This window comes from Giraffa tippelskirchi, chromosome 11 (genome assembly GCF_054371585.1).
Source record: "Giraffa tippelskirchi isolate mGirTip1 chromosome 11, T2T-mGirTip1v1.2.pri, whole genome shotgun sequence".
NCBI lineage: Eukaryota > Metazoa > Chordata > Mammalia > Artiodactyla > Giraffidae > Giraffa > Giraffa tippelskirchi.
In genome coordinates, this window is record NC_137285.1 from 7,691,860 (window position 1) to 7,701,883 (window position 10,024).

At 47.8% G+C, this 10,024-nt stretch overlaps 1 long non-coding RNA gene across 1 annotated transcript; it reads left to right on the plus strand.

The window, feature by feature from the left end:
- The first annotated feature begins 2,887 nt into the window (after positions 1-2,887).
- LOC145526703 (uncharacterized) lies at positions 2,888-9,791 on the plus strand. The gene is made up of 2 exons (XR_014069093.1): positions 2,888-5,042; positions 6,302-9,791. It is a non-coding gene; the product is annotated as an uncharacterized LOC145526703 (long non-coding RNA).
- Positions 9,792-10,024: the final 233 nt, after the last annotated feature.

Genomic DNA, 10,024 nt, shown 5'->3' on the forward strand with positions numbered 1-10,024 from the left:
AGGTGAAGAGTAAGGTGTGGGGCACACCTGTGCTAGACAATTTCAGAGAAACTCTCCAGTTGACACCTTCTCGGTCACAGAGAAGGATATCGAGGACCATCTGGACTCGGGGTCATGCCCTATGTCTCTGTTGAGCTCGCCCGGCACTTTGGGCCGTGCTCCCCCCCACCCCCCCCACCTCCACTGAACCTGGAATGTTCTACAGTTGCCTGGCCACGCGCTGTGAGCCCTCTTCAGTTTAAGTGCTTTTCTGGGTCAGACAATCCTCAGCTGATATTGTCTAGAAGAGGAGTAGCGGTCAGGCAACCTCTGGAAGCTGATGAAAAGTAAACACTAGTCCCTGTCTCAGCCTGAGGGAGAAGAGGTCTCAGAGCCCCCTTTCTCTGCCAGGACCCTGCGGTCCACTCCTGCTGATCCACGTCAGACCTGACCCCTCGTCTCTGCCTCTCACCAGCTGCTCTGGTGAAGTGCTTGGTCACACGTCAACTGACAGAGAATACCACAAAACCTGCAAAAGAGGCAGGAAGTTCCTCTCTGCAGATGCTGAGGCAGATGCCCCTGCCGTTCTCACTGCAGCCTTATGCCAACATCCCCCTCCTCCCCATCTGGAAGGAGCACAGACTGAAGACTTTGGAACTCATCACCCCTCTTTTTTCCCATGGCCTGGATACTCTTTGTGTCTTCCTTCTGTCCCTCTATATCTTTTCCCTCTTAAGGTGCTGCCTAAGGTTCTTGGATGCCTCCTATGGAACCTCCTAGGCAACTGCTCTTGGAATCTCGGTGGAGCCTTTATAATTAGGCATGGCCAGGGTCTCACCAAGCACCACTGGGAATCTGTGATCTAGAGATGAAGGATTTCTAGGGTAATCTTTTTATGAGAAGTTTGCTTCTGAGGGGGGCGGGGGAAGTGATCTTTTTAAATATAGCAGTCTCTTTTTACTTTGTGGGTAAAAATTTCAACACTCCAGCAGGACAATTAAATTCTATTAAAATGTCATGCATTTCACACAGGAGCCATGAAACGAAAAGATCTTCAAGTCAAGCTTTGCCTCATTTTATATTTGCATGGACTTTATTTTTTATTATTATTTTTTTAATTAAATTAGTTTATTTCCTATTTTTTAATTTTACAATATTGTATTTGTTTTGCCATACATTGTCATGAATCCACCATGGGTGTACATGTTTTCCCCTTCCAGAAGCCCCCATCCACCTCCCTCCCCATCCCATCCCTCCAGGTCATCCCAGTGCACCAGCCCCGAGCACCCTGCATCATGCATTGAACCTGGACTGGCAATTCGTTTCACATATGATAATTGACATGCTTCCATTGCATGGACTTTAAACCACTCCCTTGACTTTTCACTTGCCAAAGCATCCGGAAGAGCCCTAGACCCTATCTGTCCGTTAGGTGCAACAGGGATGTGAGTGGCAATGCTCCTCTCCCACTGCTGAGTTCCTCTTCCCCACCTCGCCACGCACAGCCTCCCCTTCACCCTCCCAGGGAAAGGAGCCCAGTGCCCAGCCTGATGCTCTCAGTCCCTGAAGGAGATCTCTGGACTGGGTTTGTTTCGCACCCAGCACACAGAAACCAGGGCTGGCATAAGTGATGGGAGACTGATTTTCCACACCAGGAAAATCAGGCATTTCCTATTCTTGGCAACATTTTCTGAAGGGAAATACTAGACCTTAGTTGGTGAAAGTTGGAGTTAAAAGTCCCCCATTTATCCCTTGAGGGTCCTCCTTTCTCAGATTTCTCCAGAACTGGATATGATGCTTGGGTTCACCTGGGGCTTTTGCAAAATTAAGGAAGGCTGCCCCAGCGCCTTGGCTGAGATGGGGAAGATTAATTTTGAGGCTTCCTATATATATATGTTTAAAAAAAAAAAAACTTTGGAAATGGGGAGAGAGACAGGAAGAATGCACCCTTGAGAAGGCATCCCTTTAATGTTCAAGTATCTCGGGGAAAAAGGTCTGGGATTACCAGAGTCTCAGGCCTGGTGAGCATCCCACACAAGGATAATTGGGAACAAGGATTCAAGTCATAATTTATATGCCAGGTTCACAGCAGAAGTTTAGAGTCTGTCCCAAGGAAGCAGAAGCCCCAGAGAAGTATACAGGACTGGGAACTGAAGGGTTAATCCTACAGGACCTGGTTCCCTGTTTGCTGGCTGAACAACTCTGCAGAACTCCCTACCGCCCCCCCACTTCCCCATTCTCATCTCCTTTTTCTCTAAAGTCAAATACAGTTATAGATTCCTGTATCTGATCAACCAAAATACCAAGAGGGGAACATAAAAGCCAGCTCAGAGTGGAGATTTGTCATTGAAACAAAGGGCTTATTGGCCCAGTCACGGGGATTGTGAGATGCAGTTCTGTCCATTTAGAACTTTGTGAACGTTTTCCGGGATGGCAGTGGTCATTTTTCCTGGTTTACTGAGGTGTGCTTAGCATACAGTATACTCCACATACTGAAGGTTTACAACGTGATAAATCTGGACTTACATACCCTAGTATAATAAAGATGGTGTCTGGCCTCTGTCCCTGATTACTGGTACAAAGGTTCAAAACTCCCTGAAACTTCCTGTGTGCTAAGACAAGATAGCCTTTGTTATGCTAAAGAGGTGGCTCACTGTGGATCCCTGAATGGCTGGAGGATGGGAGTGAAAGGCCAACTGCACTGCAGGGTTAGATAGTTTTAAGCTTCAAGCCAAACTGACCTCCTGGCAGAAGGAAGTGGGCTGAAGTTTGACTTCACTTAGCCAATGATTTGATTAATCATGCCTACATAACCTGGCACATAACGCTCAGTCGTGTCCAACTCATTGCGACTCCACAGACTGTAGCCTTCCAGGCTTCTCTGTCCATGGGATTCTCCAGACAAGAATACTGGAGTGGGTTGCCATTTCCTTCTCCAGAGGATCTTCCCAACCCAAGGCTTGAACCCAAGTCTCCTGCATTGCAGGTAGATTCTTTACCATTTGAGCTACAGGGAAGTCCCGGTCCATAAGTCTACATAATAAAACATCCTAATAAAACACCAGTAAAATCTCTGGACACCTGGGATCAGTGCAACTTCGAAGATGGTGAACACATAGACATGGCAGGAGATAGATGTGTTAGGACTCCACAGGAAGGGGTATGAAAGCTCTTAATCCAGAACCCTCTTAGACCTCACCTGTGTGTATCCTTTATAATAAAACTATAAGTGTAAAGAGAGTGCTTCCCTTAGTTCTAGGAATTATTTCACAGGAATTATTGTACCCCAGGGGTTGCGGGAACCCTTAAATATATAGCCAGTCCATCAGAAGTGTGGGTGGCTAGGAATCCCCAAATTGCATATGGTTTCTGATGGAGGGACCGTCTTGTAGGGGACTCTGTCCCCCACTATGGGGTCTGATGCTAACTCCAGGTAGTGTGGTGAACATCAGATTCGTATTACTGTATGCCCAGAAAAGGGAGGAAACAGAGCATTTTGTGTCAGAAATGAGGGATCTACAAGGCCCTGACTCACTGAGACATGCGGTTTGGGAAGAGAAAGGATGAGAGGGTGAGGCAAAGAGGATCCTTTGATCCTTGGGTGGCCACTAGGTCATTCATGGTATGAAGTAGCAGCTGTGCTGCCATCTGTTACTCAAAAGTAAACAACAGAGTTCAGAGATGATATACCCAGCTCCTGGGGTTTGGGCCTCAGTGGATGCATAGGAATTGTAGAATAATAAGAAAACAGTTAGGTATGCAGTCCCTGGGGGTACTGTCACCTGTGATAGCTGAAACTGAATGGAAAGAAAGTGCTGGGGTCAGGTCTTGGTGCTGACGAAGCTCAGATGTGGGACGGGAGAGGTGACCTCTGGTCATCAAAAAGGTCAGCCTGGTGAGGAAGATGGCAACACCAAGAAACCACTGACAACAGGGGGTGGAGTCTGAAGTGGTTTCACTTCTTGCGTTGTTTTCATCAGCTTCCTGAAACACCTGTGCTGAAATGGAACCCATGAGGGCAAATGTGGGGGCTGCATCTTTGGTTTTGAAGGCTGAAGAGTGGAAGAGTGTATCTGGTCTGATACAGGACACACACATCACTAAAGAACAATCACAGAAGGCAATGCGTGACTCAGACACACCAAAGGTTATTGCCAATGGAACAGTTAGCCTTGTGGGCTGGATAAAAGGCCCTGCAAAGTTTGTTTCCCCTGAGGACAAAGGCTGTCTGACTCCCCCTATAAATGCCAAGTGGCGCACCTCAGATGAAGCAGCTGAAATGCTCTGCACACAAGCCGTGCTGCACTGGTTTTATGGCAATCACGACTTTAATCCTTACTCAGGGCATGGTAAGTGCTGTGATTAAAGCGCCCCTTTTGCATCGGCACACCGTGTAACCTAACTGCTGCCAAATCAAACAACAGCCCAAAATAACATGTTAGATTTTTCTGTCTGTTTCCCCTTATGGGTCTTATAGATGCTAATTAAGAAATAGACTTAAAAGATGGCAAAAAGCAGAAAGGAAAATCAAGGCACAAAACCCAGCAGAATGGAAATCTCTGCACGGTGTTTGAGAATGGGATGAATAAAGCAGGCATTAAAGGGATTTAAACAAAAGTCTTAATAGAACACCATCAAAGGATGAATGGACCAAGGGGACATGGGTTCTCAAACATGTCTTTCCACTTTATTTAACCCAGTGCAGAGTAATTTTAAAAGCCAGGAGGCAAAGATTACAATGAGAAACCCACCTGGGGGTCAGCTGGGATGACAGTGAAGCACTTACCCAGATAAAGACAAAGGGGCCAGTGCGTCTTGGCCCCAGGCTCTGACACCCAAAGCCTTAGCATGTCAGTGAGTGGGATGACTGGGAGGGAGGAAGGGAAGGCCCCAGGCTCTGACACCCAAAGCCTTAGCATGTCAGTGAGTGGGATGACTGGGAGGGAGGAAGGGAAGGCCCCAGGCTCTGACACCCAAAGCCTTACGCGTGTCAGTGAGTGGGATGACTGGGAGGGAGGAAGGGAAGGCCCCAGGCTCTGACACCCAAAGCCTTACGCATGTCAGTGAGTGGGACGACTGGGAGGGAGGAAGGGAAGGCCCCAGGCTCTGACACCCAAAGCCTTAGCATGTCAGTGAGTGGGACGACTGGGAGGGAGGAAGGGAAGGCCCCAGGCTCTGACACCCAAAGCCTTACGCATGTCAGTGAGTGGGATGACTGGGAGGGAGGAAGGGAAGGCCCCAGGCTCTGACACCCAAAGCCTTACGCGTGTCAGTGAGTGGGATGACTGGGAGGGAGGAAGGGAAGGCCCCAGGCTCTGACACCCAAAGCCTTACGCGTGTCAGTGAGTGGGACGACTGGGAGGGAGGAAGGGAAGGCCCCAGGCTCTGACACCCAAAGCCTTACGCATGTCAGTGAGTGGGATGACTGGGAGGGAGGAAGGGAAGGCCCCAGGCTCTGACACCCAAAGCCTTACGCATGTCAGTGAGTGGGATGACTGGGAGGGAGGAAGGGAAGGCCCCAGGCTCTGACACCCAAAGCCTTACGCATGTCAGTGAGTGGGATGACTGGGAGGGAGGAAGGGAAGGCCCCAGGCTCTGACACCCAAAGCCTTACGCGTGTCAGTGAGTGGGATGACTGGGAGGGAGGAAGGGAAGGCCCCAGGCTCTGACACCCAAAGCCTTAGCATGTCAGTGAGTGGGATGACTGGGAGGGAGGAAGGGAAGGCCCCAGGCTCTGACACCCAAAGCCTTACGCATGTCAGTGAGTGGGACGACTGGGAGGGAGGAAGGGAAGGCCCCAGGCTCTGACACCCAAAGCCTTACGCATGTCAGTGAGTGGGACGACTGGGAGGGAGGAAGGGAAGGCCCCAGGCTCTGACACCCAAAGCCTTACGCATGTCAGTGAGTGGGACGACTGGGAGGGAGGAAGGGAAGGCCCCAGGCTCTGACACCCAAAGCCTTACGCATGTCAGTGAGTGGGACGACTGGGAGGGAGGAAGGGAAGGCCCCAGGCTCTGACACCCAAAGCCTTACGCATGTCAGTGAGTGGGATGACTGGGAGGGAGGAAGGGAAGGCCCCAGGCTCTGACACCCAAAGCCTTACGCGTGTCAGTGAGTGGGATGACTGGGAGGGAGGAAGGGAAGGCCCCAGGCTCTGACACCCAAAGCCTTACGCATGTCAGTGAGTGGGACGACTGGGAGGGAGGAAGGGAAGGCCCCAGGCTCTGACACCCAAAGCCTTACGCATGTCAGTGAGTGGGATGACTGGGAGGGAGGAAGGGAAGGCCCCAGGCTCTGACACCCAAAGCCTTACGCATGTCAGTGAGTGGGATGACTGGGAGGGAGGAAGGGAAGGCCCCAGGCTCTGACACCCAAAGCCTTACGCATGTCAGTGAGTGGGATGACTGGGAGGGAGGAAGGGAAGGCCCCAGGCTCTGACACCCAAAGCCTTACGCATGTCAGTGAGTGGGATGACTGGGAGGGAGGAAGGGAAGGCCCCAGGCTCTGACACCCAAAGCCTTACGCATGTCAGTGAGTGGGATGACTGGGAGGGAGGAAGGGAAGGCCCCAGGCTCTGACACCCAAAGCCTTACGCATGTCAGTGAGTGGGATGACTGGGAGGGAGGAAGGGAAGGCCCCAGGCTCTGACACCCAAAGCCTTACGCATGTCAGTGAGTGGGATGACTGGGAGGGAGGAAGGGAAGGCCCCAGGCTCTGACACCCAAAGCCTTACGCATGTCAGTGAGTGGGATGACTGGGAGGGAGGAAGGGAAGGCCCCAGGCTCTGACACCCAAAGCCTTACGCATGTCAGTGAGTGGGATGACTGGGAGGGAGGAAGGGAAGGCCCAAGGCTCTGACACCCAAAGCCTTACGCATGTCAGTGAGTGGGATGACTGGGAGGGAGGAAGGGAAGGCCCAAGGCTCTGACACCCAAAGCCTTACGCATGTCAGTGAGTGGGATGACTGGGAGGGAGGAAGGGAAGGCCCAAGGCTCTGACACCCAAAGCCTTACGCATGTCAGTGAGTGGGATGACTGGGAGGGAGGAAGGGAAGGCCCAAGGCTCTGACACCCAAAGCCTTACGCATGTCAGTGAGTGGGATGACTGGGAGGGAGGAAGGGAAGGCCCAAGGCTCTGACACCCAAAGCCTTACGCATGTCAGTGAGTGGAATGACTGGGAGGGAGGAAGGGAAGTTTCTCAGGCTCCTTGACAAATGAACTTCATGTACTGTACAGCACCCAAACCTGTGGGTGAGACAGGACCTCATGAAGCCTATAATTAAACTGAGAAAATAATAGAACTGCATGAACGAATAGGATAAAGACAGAAGGTCTGGATGAAAACTGGAATGTTTTATGCAGACTGTGTGTGAAGTGGCCACGTCTGTTTTACCTGAATGTATTATGGTGATGGACACCGGGTCTGACTAGAGAATGTTTCCCCTGCCTGACATTATAAAAAAGGGCACATAAATACACCCTTCAAGCAATCCTACTTGCTAAATGGGAAGCAGTAAAACATCAGAGGCTACAGAGTATAAATTAGAAGTTGAAGTGTTGGTACAGACAAATGTTTTTGTACAATAGACCCATGTAGAGTATAGACACTGGGATTTATGGCAAAACCCTGTGATTCCCTCCCAGTGACCACTAGAAAATTTCCACATGAGGAACAATTACTTTCTTGTTCTCAGACATTAATTAACTCTGCCCTACAACTGAAGGACATTAAATAACCTTGAAACTCAAAATACCATAGTATTTCGGGTGATGGAAATGGGACACTCTACCAGAGAAGGAAGTGCCCAGATGAGTTTCATAATAAAATAGAAATGGTTTGCACAGGAATATGCTGTTAGGGAGCTGCATAGACTTGCGCATCATATCCATGGGCAAGTATACTCATTTTCCCCAGACTGACTCTGGGATCACACGAGGAGCCACTGATCTTGGGACAGTGCCCTATAAACAGCTTTTGATTAACCAACAAAGATCAGATTAACTTTCGGATGACAGTTCCAAGGTGAACAGTTTCCTATTTGGAAGACAATTACTCTGATCAAAGAAGTTAAAAATAAATTAGCTCCACGGGGCTATATTTTGCATCTATTCGCCCCTATGTTTGGGTTTTTCACTGAGGCATGGGTGGTGACCAATAGCTTGGCCATATGGTCAGGCCAAAAGGCAATGGAAAACTGGCCTCCTGGAAGGATGCTCAGATGGGGCATGGTCCTATGTAAATCACTATGGAAATTGGAAGACTGACTTAAAGTAGGATATGTCAATGCCCTTCAGAAAAACCATTCTTCAGATTTGTAAGATGACTGGAACTGATGAGTGGCTATGCTAATGTGGTGGTTTGAGGGAGCCTCCTTGGTCCATGGACTGTAGTAACACAGAAATGGACTGAATCTGCACACACTCCTTTTGTACCCTCAGACACAAAATGCCAAGAACTGTTCTGTCTGGCTGATGACCATGGGGCAGATTCCCCAGGAGAAAAGTTGGCAAGTGGATTACACTGGACTAACGGTGGGGCCCCAGGGGGGCTATAGCTAAGTCCTGGCAGGAACAGACACTGACTGTGGACTGAAATGTATGTACCAGGTAGTAGATACCAATGCTCAGACGGGGTGGTTAGCCTCAGAATGACGTCGCAGTATACCCAATACAAATACCCATGAAGCAATGGCGAGGGGACATTTTACTGAGAAAGGTAACACTTGCAATATTGCTGTGTAAAAGGAATATAGGGGAAAGACACACAAATATACATGCATAATTGCACCACACAAACTCACACACAGACACACCCCACTCCCAGGACACAAATCTGTACCGTATAAAGGGACTACAACAGCTTGTAGAAACACGGTCAAAGTTCTTTACCTAGAAAATTCACCTATATTCTCCTGTCTAGTTAGATACCCAAGGGATCGGAAATGGCCAGACAGATTTATTAAAAGAAACAACTGGAACTACTAGAAGTGAAAAATACAGAAATTAAAATTTAAAACTCCTTTAATGAGCTATAGAAGAAGATTAGAGATAGGTCAAGAAAGAAACATAGAAATAGGTCTGGCATATTTTTCCCAATTCAGTATACAAAGAAAGGGAATGTTCAAATAAAGAGGTTAAACAATATGAAACACAGAAGGGGAGAAGCTTTGCTCATCTTCCACTTTTATTCCAAGGAGAAAATGGAGACAATGGGAGAAAGAAAACACTGGAAGTAATTACAGCTGAGCATTTCCTGTATTTGACAAAAATATCAGCCTCAGCCAGCCAGATGAAAACCCTAGCATGTGAATAACTTTAAAAATCCATGGAGAGCTATATTCAGGGTGTGTCTCAAGAAAAACAAAGGGAGTGATGAGAAAGGGCTGTTCTTACCCTATAAAAACAACCAGCGAAAGTAGACCCAAAAGGAACTGAAACATCTTCATATGCTAAGATTCAAAAGATTTGTGTACAGCTATAGGCCTGAATGTGTATTCAAGTAACAGTGAAAACAGTAAAGATTCTTCAAGACAAAACTGAGGTAGTTACAGGGGCAATGATCTCAGAATAAAGTCTGAGATGTCGGGATGTTCAGTGAAGACTGGTGAACAGAAATGAAGCACTCACCAAATGAAATAACAGTATTCTCCAAATCGGGAGTTAAAAAAAAAAAGTTAGAAGTGAACTACTAGACAACAGTAACACATGGGGTGAGAAAGACAGCAATCAGATTTGAAGACTTCTCCTTTTGTTCAGAGTGAGGTAAGCACAAATAGAAAAAAGCAGTAGAAATAAATACAAATATGTAAAAATAGAGTAGAAATAAATGAATATAAAAATACTTATACTAAATTTAAATGGGCTTGATATGAGAGTTTAAAAGCTTTTATCCAGATTAGATAAATATGTAAGACATGTCTACATATAAGTACACATACGTATTTTTGACTAAAATTTTGGAAGTTATACTAAGCAAACACCAGTGAAAGAGAAAGATTAATGAGGCCACATTAATAAATAGCAAACTAAATATATTTGGAGACCA